The sequence below is a fragment of the Rhinolophus sinicus genome, chromosome 10 (genome assembly GCF_057876585.1).
Source record: "Rhinolophus sinicus isolate RSI-liver-muscle chromosome 10, RSI-T2T, whole genome shotgun sequence".
NCBI lineage: Eukaryota > Metazoa > Chordata > Mammalia > Chiroptera > Rhinolophidae > Rhinolophus > Rhinolophus sinicus.
Window position 1 is genome coordinate 19242027 of NC_142510.1, and position 25645 is coordinate 19267671.

Here is a 25645-nt window from a genome sequence, read left to right on the forward strand (position 1 = left end):
AGGTGACGTGTAGCCAGTGAAGGGACCGGACATCGGGCGGGGCTCCGGTCGCTGACGAGGGTTCCAGGGCCCAGACTGAAGGCTTGTGACGAAGGGTGGCTGCAGACTGGAGATGCTGCACCCTGGTGGCGCGGGTGGCTCTCCCTGGCTTTGGGCCTGTGGATGGGTCCGGTCAGGGCCAGGGCCTGGGTTGCACGTCCCTAGGGCCGGAGGGGACTGAGAGGACCCTGCGACCCCCTCGGTGGCCCTGAGAGGTGGGGACAGCACAGCAGCAAGGGGGGTGTGCGGTTGTGTGGCTGGGGGGAGATTTGAGGGGTTGGGGTAGGGGGACGGGGTAAAAGCCCTTCGGGGCCTGGGGAGGCCCAGGATGCCAGGGCGCCCAGACATATGTCACAGTCAGGGAAGTGACAGAGGCCCGTGGAGCCACTGGGGGGCGCGAAGGTGCCTCGCTGCGGGCCAGGAGTAGCCCGTCGCCCACACCAGCGGCGTCCGGAGGAGGCGGGGAGCGGGCGGGAGCCGCTCAGGCAGACGTGCTCGCCACCCTAGCGGCCCAGCAGCACGGCGCGCGCGGTCAGAGGCAGGCCGGGAGCAGGCTCTTGGGGCGCGGGGAGCCGGGTCCCAGCGTCTAGGGCCATACCACCCTGAACGCGCCCGATCTCCTCTGATCTCGGGAGCTAAGCAGGGCGGGGCCTGGTTAGTACTTGGATGGGAGACCGCCTGGGAATAGCTGCAGGCTTTTGCTCGCCTCTCCTTTTGCGCCGCCGCCCCGGCGTGGCTCCCTCCGAACCCCTGCCGCACCTTGCCCCTCTGCAGCCGCCCAGGCAGCCGAAGGTCCCCCTGGCCAGAGGAGGGTCAGTCGCCCAGCACTACAAGCTCGCATCCCCGGCCGCACACCAGGCCTGTCGGCCAGGGCTCCCCCCCACTCCCTCTTCTTAGTGCTCTTCGCCAAGGCAGGCCCTCAGCCTGCAGCAGTCAGCCGCCTCTCGGTCGCCGCCACCGCCATCGCAGGGCTCCCTCTCGCTCCCCGACCCTGCCGCCGCCGCAACCCCCAACGCCCAAGCCCAGGGCTGCCTGCCGGCGCAGGCCTCCACCAGGCTCTCTCCATCCCAGGACGTGCCGGTGCTTTGCACCTCTCCCCGAGCCCAGGGCACGCCCATCCCTGCGCCTGCCCTCGGGTCCCGACACACACGATCGGCGTGACCTCGGGCAAACGGGACGCCCACACGCCCCGCCCCACCGGAGTCTTCTGTCTCCGCTGGCAGGCACCTCGCCCCACACCCCCGCGCGCCCCTCCCGTCTCCCACAAGAGCCAGGAGCCCTCCCTTCCCGCCGGCCACGGTGTCCCTGAAACACAGGGCACAAAGAGCCGGGACAAACCAGGGGACGGCGGGAGCAGCACCCCAACACACCACGCGACATCGACTCCAGGGGAGACCACCACAAGGGCAGAGCAGGCACGCAGGCACACAACCCTCACAACCAGGGTGCCTGGGGGTGCCACTCTCCTCCCGCGGGCGGGTGCCTGGGCGGGGCTCAGAGACCACAGGCCCTCCGGAGACCCTGGCGGGCCGCCCCGGAGGCTTCAATGGTGACTGCCAACGCCAGGGCAATGCCTCCTTAGAGGAGCCCAGCCCCGGGCACGACCACACTCCGGTGGAGGAGCCGCCACTTCAACACAGCCTCAGTGCGTCTGTAACACTCCGTGTGCCCGCCTGTGCGTCCCTCCCACCCTCCCCCACCCCATATCTGTCAGGCTCTGAGAGGTGCCTGTTGGGCCCTGGCTCTGGCTCAGGAGCTCTCTCCCCGCGTGCCAGCCCCCTCTTTCTCTGTCTCTGTCCATGTCTCTCTGTATGTCTAGATACATACATGTACATATACGTGTATATTTCCATCTCGCTCCCTCTTACTCCTCCTCCCGTTCTGTCTGTCTGTCCCTGTCCTGCGGGGACTCTAGCCCCTCTGCCCGCACAAGAATGCAGGATTTGGCGAGGCCAAGAGGGAACACCAACAGACCACGGATAGGGGGCTCATAGCACCATGTCTCACGGGCGGCTGGCTTGGAGACTCGGCAAGCCGGAGCCGCCCGATCCCCAGCCTGCCGGCCGATTCTCTGCCAACCAACAGACCCGCCAACCTACCGACCCACCAAGCCGGCCAACTGCAGTCCGCGCCCCTCTGCAATTTGCAGTCCACAATCCGCGCTTCCTAGCTTGGCCACCGCAGCTCTGCCGGTGGCCAATGGCCAACTGGCAACAGCTGATGGCCAAGCGGTCACGGCTGATATCCATGCAGCCCCCACGCAGCACCCCTCCACGCGAGGCCCAGAGCCTGGAAAGTGCTCTCTGCGAGTCTGTCCCCACAGTCCCCGTCGGTCTCTCTCCGCCTCTCTCTTGCTCTGTCTCTGGCCTTCTCTCATCCTCTCTCTCACCTCCCTGGGTCAGGAGAGGTGACGTGTAGCCAGTGAAGTGAACAGTGATCGGGCGGGACGCCGGTCGCTGACGAGGGGCGAGAACCCAGAAAGAAGGCTGTGTGAGGAAGGGTGGCGGCGGACTGGAGGTGCTGCCCCCTGGTGGCGGGTGGCTCTCCCTGGCTTTGGGCCAGTGGGTGGGGCCGGCCAGGGCCAGGGCCTGGGTTGCACGTCCCTAGGGTGGAGGGGACTGAGAGGACCCTGCGACCCCCTCGGTGGCCCTGAGAGGTGGGGACAGCACAGCAGCAAGGGGGGTGTGCGGTTGTGGGGCTGGGGGGAGATGAGAGGGGTTGGGGTAGGGGGGCGGGGTAAAAGCCCTTCGGGGCCTGGGGAGGCCCAGGATGCCAGGGCGCCCAGACATATGTCACAGTCAGGGAAGTGACGGAGGCCCGTTAGAGCCACTGGGGGGCGCGAAGGGGCCTCGCTGCGGGCCAGGAGTAGCCCGTCGCCCACACCAGCGGCGTCCGGAGGAGGCGGGGAGCTGGCGGGAGGCGCTCGGGCAGACGTGCTCGCCACCCGAGCGGCCCAGCAGCATGGCGTGCGCTCAGAAGCAGGTCGGGAGCAGGCTCTTGGAGTGCCGGGAGCCGGGTCCCAGCGCCTAAGGCCACACCACCCTGCACGCGCCAGATCTCGTCTGATCTCGGGAGCTAAGCAGGGAGGGGCCTGGTTAGTACTTGGATGGGAGACCGCCTGGGAATAGCTGCAGGCTTTTGCTCGCCTCTCCTTTTGCATCGCCGCCCCGGCGTGGCTCCCTGCGAACCCCTGCCGCCCCTTGCCTCTCTGCAGCCGCCCAGCCAGCCGAAGGTCCCCCTGACCAGCAGAGGGTTAGCCGCCAGGCACTACAAGCTGGCAGCCCCGGCCGCACACCAGGCCCGTCGGCCAGGGCTCCCCCGCACACCCTCTTCTCAGTCCTCTTCAGTCCCGGAGGCTGTCATCTCGATCCCTTCGCCGACCTTCGATCGCCGCCACCGCCAACAGCGCTGCCCTCGCCCCCGCCGCCACCGCCAAATCCGCCGCCATCACCGCGCTCCCCACACCCCCCTCCAGCGCTGCCCTCACCCCTGCCCCCGCCCTCGCCACCGCCATCGCTGTACTGCTTCAATCTCCCGCCTCTGCTCTCCCCTCCTCCGCCGCCAGCACCGCCCTCTTCCCCGCTACCGCCGCCGCCGGGGCCGGCGCCAACCCTCCCCGCGCCCAGCGCCCGCCGACACAGCCCCCAACGCTGCCGCCGCCTCCATCGCCGACCTCGCAACCCTCCCGCGCCGCTGCCGCCGACGCCGCCAACGCTGCTCGCGATCAGCCCCCGCTTCTCCCGCCGCCGCCGCGATCACCGCGCTCCCCACCCCCTCCGCCAGCGCTGCCCTCGCCCCCTCCCCCGCCCCCGCCGCCGCCATCGCCGTACTCCCTCAAACTCCCTCCTCTGCTCTCCCCACCTCGGCCGCCAGCACCGCGCTCCCCATCCCCGCCGCCAGTGCTGCCCTGTTCCCCACCCCCGCCCCCGCCGCCGCCATTGCCGCACTCCCTCAATCTCCCTCCTCTGCTCTCCCCGCCTCCAGCACCGCCATCTCCCCCGCCTCCGCCCCAGCCCCCGCCGCCGCCGCCGCCACCATCGCCATACTCCCTCAATCTCCCGCCTCTGCTCTCCCGGCCTCCTCCGCCCCCGCCGCCGCCGCCGCCGCCGCCGCCGCCGCCGCCGCCCCCCCCTCCGCAGCCGCCCAAGCCGCCTCCGCGGGGTCCTCCCACAACTCCCAAGCCCAGGGTTGCCTGCTGGTGCAGGCCTCCCCCAGCCTTGGGGGTGCGGTTGTTGGTAAACCTGGTGGCGGTAGGGGGGCGGGGTGTATGGCGGTCTGGGTCCGGGGAGTCCCAGGATGCCAGAGTTCCACGAATTCTGGCACCATCAGGGAAGTGGCAGTGTCCCATGGAGCCTCGGGTGGCGCGAAGGGGCCTCGCTGCCGGCCAGGAGTAGCCCGCCGCCCACGCCTGGGGCATTCGGAAGAGGCGGGGAGCCGGACTGGGAGGGGGACGCGGTGCTGGCAGAGCCGGCCAGCAGGTCGATGCTCACCACCGGAGCCGCGCATCTGCATGGCGCGCGCTCACGAGGCAGGCCGGGAGCAGGCTCTTGGGGCGCGGGGAGCCGAGTCCCATCGTCTATGGCCGTACCACCCTGAACGCGCCCGATCTCCTCTGATCTCGGGAGCTAAGCAGGGAGGGGCCTGGTTAGTGCTTGGATGGGAGACCGCCTGGGAATACCTGTAGGCTTTTGCTCGCCTCTCCTTTTGCGCCGCCGCCCCTGCGTGGCTCCCTCCGAACCCCTGCCGCCCCTTGCCCCTCTGCAGCCGCCCATCCAGCCGAAGGTCCCCCTGGCCAGAGGCCGGTCAGCCACCCGGCGCTACAAGCTGGCAGCCCCGGCCGCACACCAGGCCCGTCGGCCAGGGCTCACCCCCACACCCTCTTCTTAGTCCTCTTCGCCGAGGCAGGCAGTCAGCCAGCAGCAGTTAGCCGAGCCTGTGTCTCCGCCGGCAGGCACCTCTCCCCACACCCCCGCGCGCCCCCTCCCATCGCCCACAAGAGCCAGGAACCCTCCCTTCCCGCAGTGGCCCCAACACACAGGGTACAAAGAGCCGGGACAAAGCAGGGGACTGAGGGAGCAGCACCCCAACACACCGCACGCCCTCGGACTCCAGGAGAGACCCCCACAAGGGGAAGTGCAGGCACGCAGGCACACAACACTCTCAACCAGGGTGCCTGTGGGCTGCCACTCTCCTCCCGCGGGGCGGGGGGGTTCCTGGGCGGGGCTCGGAGCCCACTGGCCCTCCCGCCCGGCCCGGGGGCTTCAAGGGTGACTTTCAATGCCCGGGCACTGCCTCCTTAGTGGAGCCCAGCCACGGGCATGACCACACTTCGGTTGAGAAGCTGCCACTTCAAAGCAGCGTCAGTGCGTCTGTCCCAGTCCGTGTGCCCGCTTGTGCGTCCCTCCCCCCTCCCCCACCCCATGTCTCTCTGGCTCTGTGACGTGCCTGTTGGGCTCTGGCTCTGGCTCAGGAGCTCTCTCCCCGCGTGCCAGCCCCCTCTTTCTCTGTCTCTGTCCATGTCTCTCTGTATGTCTAGGTACATACAGGTACATATAGGTGTATATTTCGATCTCGCTCCCTCTTTCTCCTCCTCCCGTTCTCTCTGTCGGTCCCTGTCCTGCGGGGACTCTAGTCCCTCTGTCCGCACAAGAACGCAGGATATGGCGAGGCCAAGAGGGAACACCAACAGAGCCACGGATAGGGGGCTCATAGCACTATGTCTCACGGGCGGCTGGCTCGGAGCCACGGCAAGCCGGAGCCGCCCGATCCCCAACCTGTCGGCCGCTTCTCTGCCAACCCACCGACACACCGCCCGTCGACCCGCCAAGCGGGCCCACTGCAATCCGCGCCCCTCTGCAATTTGCAGTCCACCATCCGCGCTTCCCAGCTTGGCCACCGCAGCTCCTCCGGTGGCCAGTGGCCAACTGGCAACAGCTGATGGCCAAGCGGTCACAGCTGATGACCATGCAGCCCCCAAGCAGCACCCCTCCACGCGAGGCCCAGAGCCTGGAGAGTGCTCTCTGCGAGTCTGTCCCCACAGTCCCCGTCTGTCTCTCTCCGCCTCTCTCTTGCTCCGTCTCTGGCCTTCTCTCATCCTCTCTCTCACCTCCCTGGGTCAGGAGAGGTGACGTGTAGCCAGTGAAGGGACCGGACATCGGGCGGGGCTCCGGTCGCTGACGAGGGTTCCAGGGCCCAGACTGAAGGCTTGTGACGAAGGGTGGCTGCAGACTGGAGATGCTGCACCCTGGTGGCGCGGGTGGCTCTCCCTGGCTTTGGGCCTGTGGATGGGTCCGGTCAGGGCCAGGGCCTGGGTTGCACGTCCCTAGGGCCGGAGGGGACTGAGAGGACCCTGCGACCCCCTCGGTGGCCCTGAGAGGTGGGGACAGCACAGCAGCAAGGGGGGTGTGCGGTTGTGTGGCTGGGGGGAGATTTGAGGGGTTGGGGTAGGGGGACGGGGTAAAAGCCCTTCGGGGCCTGGGGAGGCCCAGGATGCCAGGGCGCCCAGACATATGTCACAGTCAGGGAAGTGACAGAGGCCCGTGGAGCCACTGGGGGGCGCGAAGGTGCCTCGCTGCGGGCCAGGAGTAGCCCGTCGCCCACACCAGCGGCGTCCGGAGGAGGCGGGGAGCGGGCGGGAGCCGCTCAGGCAGACGTGCTCGCCACCCTAGCGGCCCAGCAGCACGGCGCGCGGTCAGAGGCAGGCCGGGAGCAGGCTCTTGGGGCGCGGGGAGCCGGGTCCCAGCGTCTAGGGCCATACCACCCTGAACGCGCCCGATCTCCTCTGATCTCGGGAGCTAAGCAGGGCGGGGCCTGGTTAGTACTTGGATGGGAGACCGCCTGGGAATAGCTGCAGGCTTTTGCTCGCCTCTCCTTTTGCGCCGCCGCCCCGGCGTGGCTCCCTCCGAACCCCTGCCGCACCTTGCCCCTCTGCAGCCGCCCAGGCAGCCGAAGGTCCCCCTGGCCAGAGGAGGGTCAGTCGCCCAGCACTACAAGCTCGCATCCCCGGCCGCACACCAGGCCTGTCGGCCAGGGCTCCCCCCCACTCCCTCTTCTTAGTGCTCTTCGCCAAGGCAGGCCCTCAGCCTGCAGCAGTCAGCCGCCTCTCGGTCGCCGCCACCGCCATCGCAGGGCTCCCTCTCGCTCCCCGACCCTGCCGCCGCCGCAACCCCCAACGCCCAAGCTCAGGGCTGCCTGCCGGCGCAGGCCTCCACCAGGCTCTCTCCATCCCAGGACGTGCCGGTGCTTTGCACCTCTCCCCGAGCCCAGGGCACGCCCATCCCTGCGCCTGCCCTCGGGTCCCGACACACACGATCGGCGTGACCTCGGGCAAACGGGACGCCCACACGCCCCGCCCCACCGGAGTCTTCTGTCTCCGCTGGCAGGCACCTCGCCCCACACCCCCGCGCGCCCCTCCCGTCTCCCACAAGAGCCAGGAGCCCTCCCTTCCCGCCGGCCACGGTGTCCCTGAAACACAGGGCACAAAGAGCCGGGACAAACCAGGGGACGGCGGGAGCAGCACCCCAACACACCACGCGACATCGACTCCAGGGGAGACCACCACAAGGGCAGAGCAGGCACGCAGGCACACAACCCTCACAACCAGGGTGCCTGGGGGTGCCACTCTCCTCCCGCGGGCGGGTGCCTGGGCGGGGCTCAGAGACCACAGGCCCTCCGGAGACCCTGGCGGGCCGCCCCGGAGGCTTCAATGGTGACTGCCAACGCCAGGGCAATGCCTCCTTAGAGGAGCCCAGCCCCGGGCACGACCACACTCCGGTGGAGGAGCTGCCACTTCAACACAGCCTCAGTGCGTCTGTAACACTCCGTGTGCCCGCCTGTGCGTCCCTCCCACCCTCCCCCACCCCATATCTGTCAGGCTCTGAGAGGTGCCTGTTGGGCCCTGGCTCTGGCTCAGGAGCTCTCTCCCCGCGTGCCAGCCCCCTCTTTCTCTGTCTCTGTCCATGTCTCTCTGTATGTCTAGATACATACATGTACATATACGTGTATATTTCCATCTCGCTCCCTCTTACTCCTCCTCCCGTTCTGTCTGTCTGTCCCTGTCCTGCGGGGACTCTAGCCCCTCTGCCCGCACAAGAATGCAGGATTTGGCGAGGCCAAGAGGGAACACCAACAGACCACGGATAGGGGGCTCATAGCACCATGTCTCACGGGCGGCTGGCTTGGAGACTCGGCAAGCCGGAGCCGCCCGATCCCCAGCCTGCCGGCCGATTCTCTGCCAACCAACAGACCCGCCAACTTACCGACCCACCAAGCCGGCCAACTGCAGTCCGCGCCCCTCTGCAATTTGCAGTCCACAATCCGCGCTTCCTAGCTTGGCCACCGCAGCTCTGCCGGTGGCCAATGGCCAACTGGCAACAGCTGATGGCCAAGCGGTCACGGCTGATATCCATGCAGCCCCCACGCAGCACCCCTCCACGCGAGGCCCAGAGCCTGGAAAGTGCTCTCTGCGAGTCTGTCCCCACAGTCCCCGTCGGTCTCTCTCCGCCTCTCTCTTGCTCTGTCTCTGGCCTTCTCTCATCCTCTCTCTCACCTCCCTGGGTCAGGAGAGGTGACGTGTAGCCAGTGAAGTGAACAGTGATCGGGCGGGACGCCGGTCGCTGACGAGGGGCGAGAACCCAGAAAGAAGGCTGTGTGAGGAAGGGTGGCGGCGGACTGGAGGTGCTGCCCCCTGGTGGCGGGTGGCTCTCCCTGGCTTTGGGCCAGTGGGTGGGGCCGGCCAGGGCCAGGGCCTGGGTTGCACGTCCCTAGGGTGGAGGGGACTGAGAGGACCCTGCGACCCCCTCGGTGGCCCTGAGAGGTGGGGACAGCACAGCAGCAAGGGGGGTGTGCGGTTGTGGGGCTGGGGGGAGATGAGAGGGGTTGGGGTAGGGGGGCGGGGTAAAAGCCCTTCGGGGCCTGGGGAGGCCCAGGATGCCAGGGCGCCCAGACATATGTCACAGTCAGGGAAGTGACGGAGGCCCGTTAGAGCCACTGGGGGGCGCGAAGGGGCCTCGCTGCGGGCCAGGAGTAGCCCGTCGCCCACACCAGCGGCGTCCGGAGGAGGCGGGGAGCTGGCGGGAGGCGCTCGGGCAGACGTGCTCGCCACCCGAGCGGCCCAGCAGCATGGCGTGCGCTCAGAAGCAGGTCGGGAGCAGGCTCTTGGAGTGCCGGGAGCCGGGTCCCAGCGCCTAAGGCCACACCACCCTGCACGCGCCAGATCTCGTCTGATCTCGGGAGCTAAGCAGGGAGGGGCCTGGTTAGTACTTGGATGGGAGACCGCCTGGGAATAGCTGCAGGCTTTTGCTCGCCTCTCCTTTTGCATCGCCGCCCCGGCGTGGCTCCCTGCGAACCCCTGCCGCCCCTTGCCTCTCTGCAGCCGCCCAGCCAGCCGAAGGTCCCCCTGACCAGCAGAGGGTTAGCCGCCAGGCACTACAAGCTGGCAGCCCCGGCCGCACACCAGGCCCGTCGGCCAGGGCTCCCCCGCACACCCTCTTCTCAGTCCTCTTCAGTCCCGGAGGCTGTCATCTCGATCCCTTCGCCGACCTTCGATCGCCGCCACCGCCAACAGCGCTGCCCTCGCCCCCGCCGCCACCGCCAAATCCGCCGCCATCACCGCGCTCCCCACACCCCCCTCCAGCGCTGCCCTCACCCCTGCCCCCGCCCTCGCCACCGCCATCGCTGTACTGCTTCAATCTCCCGCCTCTGCTCTCCCCTCCTCCGCCGCCAGCACCGCCCTCTTCCCCGCTACCGCCGCCGCCGGGGCCGGCGCCAACCCTCCCCGCGCCCAGCGCCCGCCGACACAGCCCCCAACGCTGCCGCCGCCTCCATCGCCGACCTCGCAACCCTCCCGCGCCGCTGCCGCCGACGCCGCCAACGCTGCTCGCGATCAGCCCCCGCTTCTCCCGCCGCCGCCGCGATCACCGCGCTCCCCACCCCCTCCGCCAGCGCTGCCCTCGCCCCCTCCCCCGCCCCCGCCGCCGCCATCGCCGTACTCCCTCAAACTCCCTCCTCTGCTCTCCCCACCTCGGCCGCCAGCACCGCGCTCCCCATCCCCGCCGCCAGTGCTGCCCTGTTCCCCACCCCCGCCCCCGCCGCCGCCATTGCCGCACTCCCTCAATCTCCCTCCTCTGCTCTCCCCGCCTCCAGCACCGCCATCTCCCCCGCCTCCGCCCCAGCCCCCGCCGCCGCCGCCGCCACCATCGCCATACTCCCTCAATCTCCCGCCTCTGCTCTCCCGGCCTCCTCCGCCCCCGCCGCCGCCGCCGCCGCCGCCGCCGCCGCCGCCGCCCCCCCCTCCGCAGCCGCCCAAGCCGCCTCCGCGGGGTCCTCCCACAACTCCCAAGCCCAGGGTTGCCTGCTGGTGCAGGCCTCCCCCAGCCTTGGGGGTGCGGTTGTTGGTAAACCTGGTGGCGGTAGGGGGGCGGGGTGTATGGCGGTCTGGGTCCGGGGAGTCCCAGGATGCCAGAGTTCCACGAATTCTGGCACCATCAGGGAAGTGGCAGTGTCCCATGGAGCCTCGGGTGGCGCGAAGGGGCCTCGCTGCCGGCCAGGAGTAGCCCGCCGCCCACGCCTGGGGCATTCGGAAGAGGCGGGGAGCCGGACTGGGAGGGGGACGCGGTGCTGGCAGAGCCGGCCAGCAGGTCGATGCTCACCACCGGAGCCGCGCATCTGCATGGCGCGCGCTCACGAGGCAGGCCGGGAGCAGGCTCTTGGGGCGCGGGGAGCCGAGTCCCATCGTCTATGGCCGTACCACCCTGAACGCGCCCGATCTCCTCTGATCTCGGGAGCTAAGCAGGGAGGGGCCTGGTTAGTGCTTGGATGGGAGACCGCCTGGGAATACCTGTAGGCTTTTGCTCGCCTCTCCTTTTGCGCCGCCGCCCCTGCGTGGGTCCCTCCGAACCCCTGCCGCCCCTTGCCCCTCTGCAGCCGCCCATCCAGCCGAAGGTCCCCCTGGCCAGAGGCCGGTCAGCCACCCGGCGCTACAAGCTGGCAGCCCCGGCCGCACACCAGGCCCGTCGGCCAGGGCTCACCCCCACACCCTCTTCTTAGTCCTCTTCGCCGAGGCAGGCAGTCAGCCAGCAGCAGTTAGCCGAGCCTGTGTCTCCGCCGGCAGGCACCTCTCCCCACACCCCCGCGCGCCCCCTCCCATCGCCCACAAGAGCCAGGAACCCTCCCTTCCCGCAGTGGCCCCAACACACAGGGTACAAAGAGCCGGGACAAAGCAGGGGACTGAGGGAGCAGCACCCCAACACACCGCACGCCCTCGGACTCCAGGAGAGACCACCACAAGGGGAAGTGCAGGCACGCAGGCACACAACACTCTCAACCAGGGTGCCTGTGGGCTGCCACTCTCCTCCCGCGGGGCGGGGGGTTCCTGGGCGGGGCTCGGAGCCCACTGGCCCTCCCGCCCGGCCCGGGGGCTTCAAGGGTGACTTTCAATGCCCGGGCACTGCCTCCTTAGTGGAGCCCAGCCACGGGCATGACCACACTTCGGTTGAGAAGCTGCCACTTCAAAGCAGCGTCAGTGCGTCTGTCCCAGTCCGTGTGCCCGCTTGTGCGTCCCTCCCCCCTCCCCCACCCCATGTCTCTCTGGCTCTGTGACGTGCCTGTTGGGCTCTGGCTCTGGCTCAGGAGCTCTCTCCCCGCGTGCCAGCCCCCTCTTCCTCTGTCTCTGTCCATGTCTCTCTGTATGTCTAGGTACATACAGGTACATATAGGTGTATATTTCGATCTCGCTCCCTCTTTCTCCTCCTCCCGTTCTCTCTGTCGGTCCCTGTCCTGCGGGGACTCTAGTCCCTCTGCCCGCACAAGAACGCAGGATATGGCGAGGCCAAGAGGGAACACCAACAGAGCCACGGATAGGGGGCTCATAGCACTATGTCTCACGGGCGGCTGGCTCGGAGACACGGCAAGCCGGAGCCGCCCGATCCCCAACCTGTCGGCCGCTTCTCTGCCAACCCACCGACACACCGCCCGTCGACCCGCCAAGCGGGCCCACTGCAATCCGCGCCCCTCTGCAATTTGCAGTCCACCATCCGCGCTTCCTAGCTTGGCCACCGCAGCTCCTCCGGTGGCCAGTGGCCAATTGGCAACAGCTGATGGCCAAGCGGTCACAGCTGATGACCATGCAGCCCCCAAGCAGCACCCCTCCACGCGAGGCCCAGAGCCTGGAGAGTGCTCTCTGCGAGTCTGTCCCCACAGTCCCCGTCTGTCTCTCTCCGCCTCTCTCTTGCTCCGTCTCTGGCCTTCTCTCATCCTCTCTCTCACCTCCCTGGGTCAGGAGAGGTGACGTGTAGCCAGTGAAGGGACCGGACATCGGGCGGGGCTCCGGTCGCTGACGAGGGTTCCAGGGCCCAGACTGAAGGCTTGTGACGAAGGGTGGCTGCAGACTGGAGATGCTGCACCCTGGTGGCGCGGGTGGCTCTCCCTGGCTTTGGGCCTGTGGATGGGTCCGGTCAGGGCCAGGGCCTGGGTTGCACGTCCCTAGGGCCGGAGGGGACTGAGAGGACCCTGCGACCCCCTCGGTGGCCCTGAGAGGTGGGGACAGCACAGCAGCAAGGGGGGTGTGCGGTTGTGTGGCTGGGGGGAGATTTGAGGGGTTGGGGTAGGGGGACGGGGTAAAAGCCCTTCGGGGCCTGGGGAGGCCCAGGATGCCAGGGCGCCCAGACATATGTCACAGTCAGGGAAGTGACAGAGGCCCGTGGAGCCACTGGGGGGCGCGAAGGTGCCTCGCTGCGGGCCAGGAGTAGCCCGTCGCCCACACCAGCGGCGTCCGGAGGAGGCGGGGAGCGGGCGGGAGCCGCTCAGGCAGACGTGCTCGCCACCCTAGCGGCCCAGCAGCACGGCGCGCGCGGTCAGAGGCAGGCCGGGAGCAGGCTCTTGGGGCGCGGGGAGCCGGGTCCCAGCGTCTAGGGCCATACCACCCTGAACGCGCCCGATCTCCTCTGATCTCGGGAGCTAAGCAGGGCGGGGCCTGGTTAGTACTTGGATGGGAGACCGCCTGGGAATAGCTGCAGGCTTTTGCTCGCCTCTCCTTTTGCGCCGCCGCCCCGGCGTGGCTCCCTCCGAACCCCTGCCGCACCTTGCCCCTCTGCAGCCGCCCAGGCAGCCGAAGGTCCCCCTGGCCAGAGGAGGGTCAGTCGCCCAGCACTACAAGCTCGCATCCCCGGCCGCACACCAGGCCTGTCGGCCAGGGCTCCCCCCCACTCCCTCTTCTTAGTGCTCTTCGCCAAGGCAGGCCCTCAGCCTGCAGCAGTCAGCCGCCTCTCGGTCGCCGCCACCGCCATCGCAGGGCTCCCTCTCGCTCCCCGACCCTGCCGCCGCCGCAACCCCCAACGCCCAAGCCCAGGGCTGCCTGCCGGCGCAGGCCTCCACCAGGCTCTCTCCATCCCAGGACGTGCCGGTGCTTTGCACCTCTCCCCGAGCCCAGGGCACGCCCATCCCTGCGCCTGCCCTCGGGTCCCGACACACACGATCGGCGTGACCTCGGGCAAACGGGACGCCCACACGCCCCGCCCCACCGGAGTCTTCTGTCTCCGCTGGCAGGCACCTCGCCCCACACCCCCGCGCGCCCCTCCCGTCTCCCACAAGAGCCAGGAGCCCTCCCTTCCCGCCGGCCACGGTGTCCCTGAAACACAGGGCACAAAGAGCCGGGACAAACCAGGGGACGGCGGGAGCAGCACCCCAACACACCACGCGACATCGACTCCAGGGGAGACCACCACAAGGGCAGAGCAGGCACGCAGGCACACAACCCTCACAACCAGGGTGCCTGGGGGTGCCACTCTCCTCCCGCGGGCGGGTGCCTGGGCGGGGCTCAGAGACCACAGGCCCTCCGGAGACCCTGGCGGGCCGCCCCGGAGGCTTCAATGGTGACTGCCAACGCCAGGGCAATGCCTCCTTAGAGGAGCCCAGCCCCGGGCACGACCACACTCCGGTGGAGGAGCCGCCACTTCAACACAGCCTCAGTGCGTCTGTAACACTCCGTGTGCCCGCCTGTGCGTCCCTCCCACCCTCCCCCACCCCATATCTGTCAGGCTCTGAGAGGTGCCTGTTGGGCCCTGGCTCTGGCTCAGGAGCTCTCTCCCCGCGTGCCAGCCCCCTCTTTCTCTGTCTCTGTCCATGTCTCTCTGTATGTCTAGATACATACATGTACATATACGTGTATATTTCCATCTCGCTCCCTCTTACTCCTCCTCCCGTTCTGTCTGTCTGTCCCTGTCCTGCGGGGACTCTAGCCCCTCTGCCCGCACAAGAATGCAGGATTTGGCGAGGCCAAGAGGGAACACCAACAGACCACGGATAGGGGGCTCATAGCACCATGTCTCACGGGCGGCTGGCTTGGAGACTCGGCAAGCCGGAGCCGCCCGATCCCCAGCCTGCCGGCCGATTCTCTGCCAACCAACAGACCCGCCAACTTACCGACCCACCAAGCCGGCCAACTGCAGTCCGCGCCCCTCTGCAATTTGCAGTCCACAATCCGCGCTTCCTAGCTTGGCCACCGCAGCTCTGCCGGTGGCCAATGGCCAACTGGCAACAGCTGATGGCCAAGCGGTCACGGCTGATATCCATGCAGCCCCCACGCAGCACCCCTCCACGCGAGGCCCAGAGCCTGGAAAGTGCTCTCTGCGAGTCTGTCCCCACAGTCCCCGTCGGTCTCTCTCCGCCTCTCTCTTGCTCTGTCTCTGGCCTTCTCTCATCCTCTCTCTCACCTCCCTGGGTCAGGAGAGGTGACGTGTAGCCAGTGAAGTGAACAGTGATCGGGCGGGACGCCGGTCGCTGACGAGGGGCGAGAACCCAGAAAGAAGGCTGTGTGAGGAAGGGTGGCGGCGGACTGGAGGTGCTGCCCCCTGGTGGCGGGTGGCTCTCCCTGGCTTTGGGCCAGTGGGTGGGGCCGGCCAGGGCCAGGGCCTGGGTTGCACGTCCCTAGGGTGGAGGGGACTGAGAGGACCCTGCGACCCCCTCGGTGGCCCTGAGAGGTGGGGACAGCACAGCAGCAAGGGGGGTGTGCGGTTGTGGGGCTGGGGGGAGATGAGAGGGGTTGGGGTAGGGGGGCGGGGTAAAAGCCCTTCGGGGCCTGGGGAGGCCCAGGATGCCAGGGCGCCCAGACATATGTCACAGTCAGGGAAGTGACGGAGGCCCGTTAGAGCCACTGGGGGGCGCGAAGGGGCCTCGCTGCGGGCCAGGAGTAGCCCGTCGCCCACACCAGCGGCGTCCGGAGGAGGCGGGGAGCTGGCGGGAGGCGCTCGGGCAGACGTGCTCGCCACCCGAGCGGCCCAGCAGCATGGCGTGCGCTCAGAAGCAGGTCGGGAGCAGGCTCTTGGAGTGCCGGGAGCCGGGTCCCAGCGCCTAAGGCCACACCACCCTGCACGCGCCAGATCTCGTCTGATCTCGGGAGCTAAGCAGGGAGGGGCCTGGTTAGTACTTGGATGGGAGACCGCCTGGGAATAGCTGCAGGCTTTTGCTCGCCTCTCCTTTTGCATCGCCGCCCCGGCGTGGCTCCCTGCGAACCCCTGCCGCCCCTTGCCTCTCTGCAGCCGCCCAGCCAGCCGAAGGTCCCCCTGACCAGCAGAGGGTTAGCCGCCAGGCACTACAAGCTGGCAGCCCCGGCCGCACACCAGGCCCGTCGGCCAGGGCTCCCCCGCACACCCTCTTCTCAGTCCTCTTCAGTCCCGGAGGCTGTCATCTCGATCCCTTCGCCGACCTTCGATCGCCGCCACCGCCAACAGCGCTGCCCTCGCCCCCGCCGCCACCGCCAAATCCGCCGCCATCACCGCGCTCCCCACACCCCCCTCCAGCGCTGCCCTCACCCCTGCCCCCGCCCTCGCCACCGCCATCGCTGTACTGCTTCAATCTCCCGCCTCTGCTCTCCCCTCCTCCGCCGCCAGCACCGCCCTCTTCCCCGCTACCGCCGCCGCCGGGGCCGGCGCCAACCCTCCCCGCGCCCAGCGCCCGCCGACACAGCCCCCAACGCTGCCGCCGCCTCCATCGCCGACCTCGCAACCCTCCCGCGCCGCTGCCGCCGACGCCGCCAACGCTGCTCGCGATCAGCCCCCGCTTCTCCCGCCGCCGCCGCGATCACCGCGCTCCCCACCCCCTCCGCCAGCGCTGCCCTCGCCCCCTCCCCCGCCCCCGCCGCCGCCATCGCCGTACTCCCTCAAACTCCCTCCTCTGCTCTCCCCACCTCGGCCGCCAGCACCGCGCTCCCCATCCCCGCCGCCAGTGCTGCCCTGTTCCCCACCCCCGCCCCCGCCGCCGCCATTGCCGCACTCCCTCAATCTCCCTCCTCTGCTCTCCCCGCCTCCAGCACCGCCATCTCCCCCGCCTCCGCCCCAGCCCCCGCCGCCGCCGCCGCCACCATCGCCATACTCCCTCAATCTCCCGCCTCTGCTCTCCCGGCCTCCTCCGCCCCCGCCGCCGCCGCCGCCGCCGCCGCCGCCGCCGCCGCCGCCCCCCCCTCCGCAGCCGCCCAAGCCGCCTCCGCGGGGTCCTCCCACAACTCCCAAGCCCAGGGTTGCCTGCTGGTGCAGGCCTCCCCCAGCCTTGGGGGTGCGGTTGTTGGTAAACCTGGTGGCGGTAGGGGGGCGGGGTGTATGGCGGTCTGGGTCCGGGGAGTCCCAGGATGCCAGAGTTCCACGAATTCTGGCACCATCAGGGAAGTGGCAGTGTCCCATGGAGCCTCGGGTGGCGCGAAGGGGCCTCGCTGCCGGCCAGGAGTAGCCCGCCGCCCACGCCTGGGGCATTCGGAAGAGGCGGGGAGCCGGACTGGGAGGGGGACGCGGTGCTGGCAGAGCCGGCCAGCATGTCGATGCTCACCACCGGAGCCGCGCATCTGCATGGCGCGCGCTCACGAGGCAGGCCGGGAGCAGGCTCTTGGGGCGCGGGGAGCCGAGTCCCATCGTCTATGGCCGTACCACCCTGAACGCGCCCGATCTCCTCTGATCTCGGGAGCTAAGCAGGGAGGGGCCTGGTTAGTGCTTGGATGGGAGACCGCCTGGGAATACCTGTAGGCTTTTGCTCGCCTCTCCTTTTGCGCCGCCGCCCCTGCGTGGCTCCCTCCGAACCCCTGCCGCCCCTTGCCCCTCTGCAGCCGCCCATCCAGCCGAAGGTCCCCCTGGCCAGAGGCCGGTCAGCCACCCGGCGCTACAAGCTGGCAGCCCCGGCCGCACACCAGGCCCGTCGGCCAGGGCTCACCCCCACACCCTCTTCTTAGTCCTCTTCGCCGAGACAGGCAGTCAGCCAGCAGCAGTTAGCCGAGCCTGTGTCTCCGCCGGCAGGCACCTCTCCCCACACCCCCGCGCGCCCCCTCCCATCGCCCACAAGAGCCAGGAACCCTCCCTTCCCGCAGTGGCCCCAACACACAGGGTACAAAGAGCCGGGACAAAGCAGGGGACTGAGGGAGCAGCACCCCAACACACCGCACGCCCTCGGACTCCAGGAGAGACCACCACAAGGGGAAGTGCAGGCACGCAGGCACACAACACTCTCAACCAGGGTGCCTGTGGGCTGCCACTCTCCTCCCGCGGGGCGGGGGGTTCCTGGGCGGGGCTCGGAGCCCACTGGCCCTCCCGCCCGGCCCGGGGGCTTCAAGGGTGACTTTCAATGCCCGGGCACTGCCTCCTTAGTGGAGCCCAGCCACGGGCATGACCACACTTCGGTTGAGAAGCTGCCACTTCAAAGCAGCGTCAGTGCGTCTGTCCCAGTCCGTGTGCCCGCTTGTGCGTCCCTCCCCCCTCCCCCACCCCATGTCTCTCTGGCTCTGTGACGTGCCTGTTGGGCTCTGGCTCTGGCTCAGGAGCTCTCTCCCCGCGTGCCAGCCCCCTCTTTCTCTGTCTCTGTCCATGTCTCTCTGTATGTCTAGGTACATACAGGTACATATAGGTGTATATTTCGATCTCGCTCCCTCTTTCTCCTCCTCCCGTTCTCTCTGTCGGTCCCTGTCCTGCGGGGACTCTAGTCCCTCTGCCCGCACAAGAACGCAGGATATGGCGAGGCCAAGAGGGAACACCAACAGAGCCACGGATAGGGGGCTCATAGCACTATGTCTCACGGGCGGCTGGCTCGGAGACACGGCAAGCCGGAGCCGCCCGATCCCCAACCTGTCGGCCGCTTCTCTGCCAACCCACCGACACACCGCCCGTCGACCCGCCAAGCGGGCCCACTGCAATCCGCGCCCCTCTGCAATTTGCAGTCCACCATCCGCGCTTCCTAGCTTGGCCACCGCAGCTCCTCCGGTGGCCAGTGGCCAATTGGCAACAGCTGATGGCCAAGCGGTCACAGCTGATGACCATGCAGCCCCCAAGCAGCACCCCTCCACGCGAGGCCCAGAGCCTGGAGAGTGCTCTCTGCGAGTCTGTCCCCACAGTCCCCGTCTGTCTCTCTCCGCCTCTCTCTTGCTCCGTCTCTGGCCTTCTCTCATCCTCTCTCTCACCTCCCTGGGTCAGGAGAGGTGACGTGTAGCCAGTGAAGGGACCGGACATCGGGCGGGGCTCCGGTCGCTGACGAGGGTTCCAGGGCCCAGACTGAAGGCTTGTGACGAAGGGTGGCTGCAGACTGGAGATGCTGCACCCTGGTGGCGCGGGTGGCTCTCCCTGGCTTTGGGCCTGTGGATGGGTCCGGTCAGGGCCAGGGCCTGGGTTGCACGTCCCTAGGGCCGGAGGGGACTGAGAGGACCCTGCGACCCCCTCGGTGGCCCTGAGAGGTGGGGACAGCACAGCAGCAAGGGGGGTGTGCGGTTGTGTGGCTGGGGGGAGATTTGAGGGGTTGGGGTAGGGGGACGGGGTAAAAGCCCTTCGGGGCCTGGGGAGGCCCAGGATGCCAGGGCGCCCAGACATATGTCACAGTCAGGGAAGTGACAGAGGCCCGTGGAGCCACTGGGGGGCGCGAAGGTGCCTCGCTGCGGGCCAGGAGTAGCCCGTCGCCCACACCAGCGGCGTCCGGAGGAGGCGGGGAGCGGGCGGGAGCCGCTCAGGCAGACGTGCTCGCCACCCTAGCGGCCCAGCAGCACGGCGCGCGCGGTCAGAGGCAGGCCGGGAGCAGGCTCTTGGGGCGCGGGGAGCCGGGTCCCAGCGTCTAGGGCCATACCACCCTGAACGCGCCCGATCTCCTCTGATCTCGGGAGCTAAGCAGGGCGGGGCCTGGTTAGTACTTGGATGGGAGACCGCCTGGGAATAGCTGCAGGCTTTTGCTCGCCTCTCCTTTTGCGCCGCCGCCCCGGCGTGGCTCCCTCCGAACCCCTGCCGCACCTTGCCCCTCTGCAGCCGCCCAGGCAGCCGAAGGTCCCCCTGGCCAGAGGAGGGTCAGTCGCCCAGCACTACAAGCTCGCATCCCCGGCCGCACACCAGGCCTGTCGGCCAGGGCTCCCCCCCACTCCCTCTTCTTAGTGCTCTTCGCCAAGGCAGGCCCTCAGCCTGCAGCAGTCAGCCGCCTCTCGGTCGCCGCCACCGCCATCGCAGGGCTCCCTCTCGCTCCCCGACCCTGCCGCCGCCGCAACCCCCAACGCCCAAGCCCAGGGCTGCCTGCCGGCGCAGGCCTCCACCAGGCTCTCTCCATCCCAGGACGTGCCGGTGCTTTGCACCTCTCCCCGAGCCCAGGGCACGCCCATCCCTGCGCCTGCCCTCGGGTCCCGACACACACGATCGGCGTGACCTCGGGCAAACGGGACGCCCACACGCCCCGCCCCACCGGAGTCTTCTGTCTCCGCTGGCAGGCACCTCGCCCCACACCCCCGCGCGCCCCTCCCGTCTCCCACAAGAGCCAGGAGCCCTCCCTTCCCGCCGGCCACGGTGTCCCTGAAACACAGGGCACAAAGAGCCGGGACAAACCAGGGGACGGCGGGAGCAGCACCCCAACACACCACGCGACATCGACTCCAGGGGAGACCACCACAAGGGCAGAGCAGGCACGCAGGCACACAACCCTCACAACCAGGGTGCCTGGGGGTGCCACTCTCCTCCCGCGGGCGGGTGCCTGGGCGGGGCTCAGAGACCACAGGCCCTCCGGAGACCCTGGCGGGCCGCCCCGGAGGCTTCAATGGTGACTGCCAACGCCAGGGCAATGCCTCCTTAGAGGAGCCCAGCCCCGGGCACGACCACACTCCGGTGGAGGAGCCGCCACTTCAACACAGCCTCAGTGCGTCTGTAACACTCCGTGTGCCCGCCTGTGCGTCCCTCCCACCCTCCCCCACCCCATATCTGTCAGGCTCTGAGAGGTGCCTGTTGGGCCCTGGCTCTGGCTCAGGAGCTCTCTCCCCGCGTGCCAGCCCCCTCTTTCTCTGTCTCTGTCCATGTCTCTCTGTATGTCTAGATACATACATGTACATATACGTGTATATTTCCATCTCGCTCCCTCTTACTCCTCCTCCCGTTCTGTCTGTCTGTCCCTGTCCTGCGGGGACTCTAGCCCCTCTGCCCGCACAAGAATGCAGGATTTGGCGAGGCCAAGAGGGAACACCAACAGACCACGGATAGGGGGCTCATAGCACCATGTCTCACGGGCGGCTGGCTTGGAGACTCGGCAAGCCGGAGCCGCCCGATCCCCAGCCTGCCGGCCGATTCTCTGCCAACCAACAGACCCGCCAACTTACCGACCCACCAAGCCGGCCAACTGCAGTCCGCGCCCCTCTGCAATTTGCAGTCCACAATCCGCGCTTCCTAGCTTGGCCACCGCAGCTCTGCCGGTGGCCAATGGCCAACTGGCAACAGCTGATGGCCAAGCGGTCACGGCTGATATCCATGCAGCCCCCACGCAGCACCCCTCCACGCGAGGCCCAGAGCCTGGAAAGTGCTCTCTGCGAGTCTGTCCCCACAGTCCCCGTCGGTCTCTCTCCGCCTCTCTCTTGCTCTGTCTCTGGCCTTCTCTCATCCTCTCTCTCACCTCCCTGGGTCAGGAGAGGTGACGTGTAGCCAGTGAAGTGAACAGTGATCGGGCGGGACGCCGGTCGCTGACGAGGGGCGAGAACCCAGAAAGAAGGCTGTGTGAGGAAGGGTGGCGGCGGACTGGAGGTGCTGCCCCCTGGTGGCGGGTGGCTCTCCCTGGCTTTGGGCCAGTGGGTGGGGCCGGCCAGGGCCAGGGCCTGGGTTGCACGTCCCTAGGGTGGAGGGGACTGAGAGGACCCTGCGACCCCCTCGGTGGCCCTGAGAGGTGGGGACAGCACAGCAGCAAGGGGGGTGTGCGGTTGTGGGGCTGGGGGGAGATGAGAGGGGTTGGGGTAGGGGGGCGGGGTAAAAGCCCTTCGGGGCCTGGGGAGGCCCAGGATGCCAGGGCGCCCAGACATATGTCACAGTCAGGGAAGTGACGGAGGCCCGTTAGAGCCACTGGGGGGCGCGAAGGGGCCTCGCTGCGGGCCAGGAGTAGCCCGTCGCCCACACCAGCGGCGTCCGGAGGAGGCGGGGAGCTGGCGGGAGGCGCTCGGGCAGACGTGCTCGCCACCCGAGCGGCCCAGCAGCATGGCGTGCGCTCAGAAGCAGGTCGGGAGCAGGCTCTTGGAGTGCCGGGAGCCGGGTCCCAGCGCCTAAGGCCACACCACCCTGCACGCGCCAGATCTCGTCTGATCTCGGGAGCTAAGCAGGGAGGGGCCTGGTTAGTACTTGGATGGGAGACCGCCTGGGAATAGCTGCAGGCTTTTGCTCGCCTCTCCTTTTGCATCGCCGCCCCGGCGTGGCTCCCTGCGAACCCCTGCCGCCCCTTGCCTCTCTGCAGCCGCCCAGCCAGCCGAAGGTCCCCCTGACCAGCAGAGGGTTAGCCGCCAGGCACTACAAGCTGGCAGCCCCGGCCGCACACCAGGCCCGTCGGCCAGGGCTCCCCCGCACACCCTCTTCTCAGTCCTCTTCAGTCCCGGAGGCTGTCATCTCGATCCCTTCGCCGACCTTCGATCGCCGCCACCGCCAACAGCGCTGCCCTCGCCCCCGCCGCCACCGCCAAATCCGCCGCCATCACCGCGCTCCCCACACCCCCCTCCAGCGCTGCCCTCACCCCTGCCCCCGCCCTCGCCACCGCCATCGCTGTACTGCTTCAATCTCCCGCCTCTGCTCTCCCCTCCTCCGCCGCCAGCACCGCCCTCTTCCCCGCTACCGCCGCCGCCGGCGCCGGCGCCAACCCTCCCCGCGCCCAGCGCCCGCCGACACAGCCCCCAACGCTGCCGCCGCCTCCATCGCCGACCTCGCAACCCTCCCGCGCCGCTGCCGCCGACGCCGCCAACGCTGCTCGCGATCAGCCCCCGCTTCTCCCGCCGCCGCCGCGATCACCGCGCTCCCCACCCCCTCCGCCAGCGCTGCCCTCGCCCCCTCCCCCGCCCCCGCCGCCGCCATCGCCGTACTCCCTCAAACTCCCTCCTCTGCTCTCCCCACCTCGGCCGCCAGCACCGCGCTCCCCATCCCCGCCGCCAGTGCTGCCCTGTTCCCCACCCCCGCCCCCGCCGCCGCCATTGCCGCACTCCCTCAATCTCCCTCCTCTGCTCTCCCCGCCTCCAGCACCGCCATCTCCCCCGCCTCCGCCCCAGCCCCCGCCGCCGCCGCCGCCACCATCGCCATACTCCCTCAATCTCCCGCCTCTGCTCTCCCGGCCTCCTCCGCCCCCGCCGCCGCCGCCGCCGCCGCCGCCGCCGCCGCCGCCGCCCCCCCCTCCGCAGCCGCCCAAGCCGCCTCCGCGGGGTCCTCCCACAACTCCCAAGCCCAGGGTTGCCTGCTGGTGCAGGCCTCCCCCAGCCTTGGGGGTGCGGTTGTTGGTAAACCTGGTGGCGGTAGGGGGGCGGGGTGTATGGCGGTCTGGGTCCGGGGAGTCCCAGGATGCCAGAGTTCCACGAATTCTGGCACCATCAGGGAAGTGGCAGTGTCCCATGGAGCCTCGGGTGGCGCGAAGGGGCCTCGCTGCCGGCCAGGAGTAGCCCGCCGCCCACGCCTGGGGCATTCGGAAGAGGCGGGGAGCCGGACTGGGAGGGGGACGCGGTGCTGGCAGAGCCGGCCAGCATGTCGATGCTCACCACCGGAGCCGCGCATCTGCATGGCGCGCGCTCACGAGGCAGGCCGGGAGCAGGCTCTTGGGGCGCGGGGAGCCGAGTCCCATCGTCTATGGCCGTACCACCCTGAACGCGCCCGATCTCCTCTGATCTCGGGAGCTAAGCAGGGAGGGGCCTGGTTAGTGCTTGGATGGGAGACCGCCTGGGAATACCTGTAGGCTTTTGCTCGCCTCTCCTTTTGCGCCGCCGCCCCTGCGTGGCTCCCTCCGAACCCCTGCCGCCCCTTGCCCCTCTGCAGCCGCCCATCCAGCCGAAGGTCCCCCTGGCCAGAGGCCGGTCAGCCACCCGGCGCTACAAGCTGGCAGCCCCGGCCGCACACCAGGCCCGTCGGCCAGGGCTCACCCCCACACCCTCTTCTTAGTCCTCTTCGCCGAGGCAGGCAGTCAGCCAGCAGCAGTTAGCCGAGCCTGTGTCTCCGCCGGCAGGCACCTCTCCCCACACCCCCGCGCGCCCCCTCCCATCGCCCACAAGAGCCAGGAACCCTCCCTTCCCGCAGTGGCCCCAACACACAGGGTACAAAGAGCCGGGACAAAGCAGGGGACTGAGGGAGCAGCACCCCAACACACCGCACGCCCTCGGACTCCAGGAGAGACCACCACAAGGGGAAGTGCAGGCACGCAGGCACACAACACTCTCAACCAGGGTGCCTGTGGGCTGCCACTCTCCTCCCGCGGGGCGGGGGGTTCCTGGGCGGGGCTCGGAGCCCACTGGCCCTCCCGCCCGGCCCGGGGGCTTCAAGGGTGACTTTCAATGCCCGGGCACTGCCTCCTTAGTGGAGCCCAGCCACGGGCATGACCACACTTCGGTTGAGAAGCTGCCACTTCAAAGCAGCGTCAGTGCGTCTGTCCCAGTCCGTGTGCCCGCTTGTGCGTCCCTCCCCCCTCCCCCACCCCATGTCTCTCTGGCTCTGTGACGTGCCTGTTGGGCTCTGGCTCTGGCTCAGGAGCTCTCTCCCCGCGTGCCAGCCCCCTCTTTCTCTGTCTCTGTCCATGTCTCTCTGTATGTCTAGGTACATACAGGTACATATAGGTGTATATTTCGATCTCGCTCCCTCTTTCTCCTCCTCCCGTTCTCTCTGTCGGTCCCTGTCCTGCGGGGACTCTAGTCCCTCTGCCCGCACAAGAACGCAGGATATGGCGAGGCCAAGAGGGAACACCAACAGAGCCACGGATAGGGGGCTCATAGCACTATGTCTCACGGGCGGCTGGCTCGGAGACACGGCAAGCCGGAGCCGCCCGATCCCCAACCTGTCGGCCGCTTCTCTGCCAACCCACCGACACACCGCCCGTCGACCCGCCAAGCGGGCCCACTGCAATCCGCGCCCCTCTGCAATTTGCAGTCCACCATCCGCGCTTCCTAGCTTGGCCACCGCAGCTCCTCCGGTGGCCAGTGGCCAATTGGCAACAGCTGATGGCCAAGCGGTCACAGCTGATGACCATGCAGCCCCCAAGCAGCACCCCTCCACGCGAGGCCCAGAGCCTGGAGAGTGCTCTCTGCGAGTCTGTCCCCACAGTCCCCGTCTGTCTCTCTCCGCCTCTCTCTTGCTCCGTCTCTGGCCTTCTCTCATCCTCTCTCTCACCTCCCTGGGTCAGGAGAGGTGACGTGTAGCCAGTGAAGGGACCGGACATCGGGCGGGGCTCCGGTCGCTGACGAGGGTTCCAGGGCCCAGACTGAAGGCTTGTGACGAAGGGTGGCTGCAGACTGGAGATGCTGCACCCTGGTGGCGCGGGTGGCTCTCCCTGGCTTTGGGCCTGTGGATGGGTCCGGTCAGGGCCAGGGCCTGGGTTGCACGTCCCTAGGGCCGGAGGGGACTGAGAGGACCCTGCGACCCCCTCGGTGGCCCTGAGAGGTGGGGACAGCACAGCAGCAAGGGGGGTGTGCGGTTGTGTGGCTGGGGGGAGATTTGAGGGGTTGGGGTAGGGGGACGGGGTAAAAGCCCTTCGGGGCCTGGGGAGGCCCAGGATGCCAGGGCGCCCAGACATATGTCACAGTCAGGGAAGTGACAGAGGCCCGTGGAGCCACTGGGGGGCGCGAAGGTGCCTCGCTGCGGGCCAGGAGTAGCCCGTCGCCCACACCAGCGGCGTCCGGAGGAGGCGGGGAGCGGGCGGGAGCCGCTCAGGCAGACGTGCTCGCCACCCTAGCGGCCCAGCAGCACGGCGCGCGGTCAGAGGCAGGCCGGGAGCAGGCTCTTGGGGCGCGGGGAGCCGGGTCCCAGCGTCTAGGGCCATACCACCCTGAACGCGCCCGATCTCCTCTGATCTCGGGAGCTAAGCAGGGCGGGGCCTGGTTAGTACTTGGATGGGAGACCGCCTGGGAATAGCTGCAGGCTTTTGCTCGCCTCTCCTTTTGCGCCGCCGCCCCGGCGTGGCTCCCTCCGAACCCCTGCCGCACCTTGCCCCTCTGCAGCCGCCCAGGCAGCCGAAGGTCCCCCTGGCCAGAGGAGGGTCAGTCGCCCAGCACTACAAGCTCGCATCCCCGGCCGCACACCAGGCCTGTCGGCCAGGGCTCCCCCCCACTCCCTCTTCTTAGTGCTCTTCGCCAAGGCAGGCCCTCAGCCTGCAGCAGTCAGCCGCCTCTCGGTCGCCGCCACCGCCA

General features: G+C 68.9%; 13 pseudogenes; all 13 read left to right on the forward strand.

Moving 5' to 3' along the window:
* Positions 1-623: 623 nt before the first annotated feature.
* On the forward strand, positions 624-743 carry LOC148757015 (5S ribosomal RNA; annotated as a pseudogene).
* A 2320-nt stretch (positions 744-3063) lies between these two features.
* Positions 3064-3183, forward strand: LOC148757016 (5S ribosomal RNA; annotated as a pseudogene).
* A 1430-nt stretch (positions 3184-4613) lies between these two features.
* Positions 4614-4733, forward strand: LOC148757017 (5S ribosomal RNA; annotated as a pseudogene).
* A 2049-nt stretch (positions 4734-6782) lies between these two features.
* On the forward strand, positions 6783-6902 carry LOC148757018 (5S ribosomal RNA; annotated as a pseudogene).
* Positions 6903-9222: 2320 nt separating this feature from the next.
* Positions 9223-9342, forward strand: LOC148757019 (5S ribosomal RNA; annotated as a pseudogene).
* A 1430-nt stretch (positions 9343-10772) lies between these two features.
* Positions 10773-10892, forward strand: LOC148757020 (5S ribosomal RNA; annotated as a pseudogene).
* A 2050-nt stretch (positions 10893-12942) lies between these two features.
* On the forward strand, positions 12943-13062 carry LOC148757021 (5S ribosomal RNA; annotated as a pseudogene).
* A 2320-nt stretch (positions 13063-15382) lies between these two features.
* Positions 15383-15502, forward strand: LOC148757022 (5S ribosomal RNA; annotated as a pseudogene).
* Positions 15503-16935: 1433 nt separating this feature from the next.
* LOC148757023 (5S ribosomal RNA) lies at positions 16936-17055 on the forward strand (annotated as a pseudogene).
* Positions 17056-19105: 2050 nt separating this feature from the next.
* Positions 19106-19225, forward strand: LOC148757024 (5S ribosomal RNA; annotated as a pseudogene).
* Positions 19226-21545: 2320 nt separating this feature from the next.
* On the forward strand, positions 21546-21665 carry LOC148757025 (5S ribosomal RNA; annotated as a pseudogene).
* A 1433-nt stretch (positions 21666-23098) lies between these two features.
* Positions 23099-23218, forward strand: LOC148757026 (5S ribosomal RNA; annotated as a pseudogene).
* Positions 23219-25266: 2048 nt separating this feature from the next.
* Positions 25267-25386, forward strand: LOC148757027 (5S ribosomal RNA; annotated as a pseudogene).
* Positions 25387-25645: the final 259 nt, after the last annotated feature.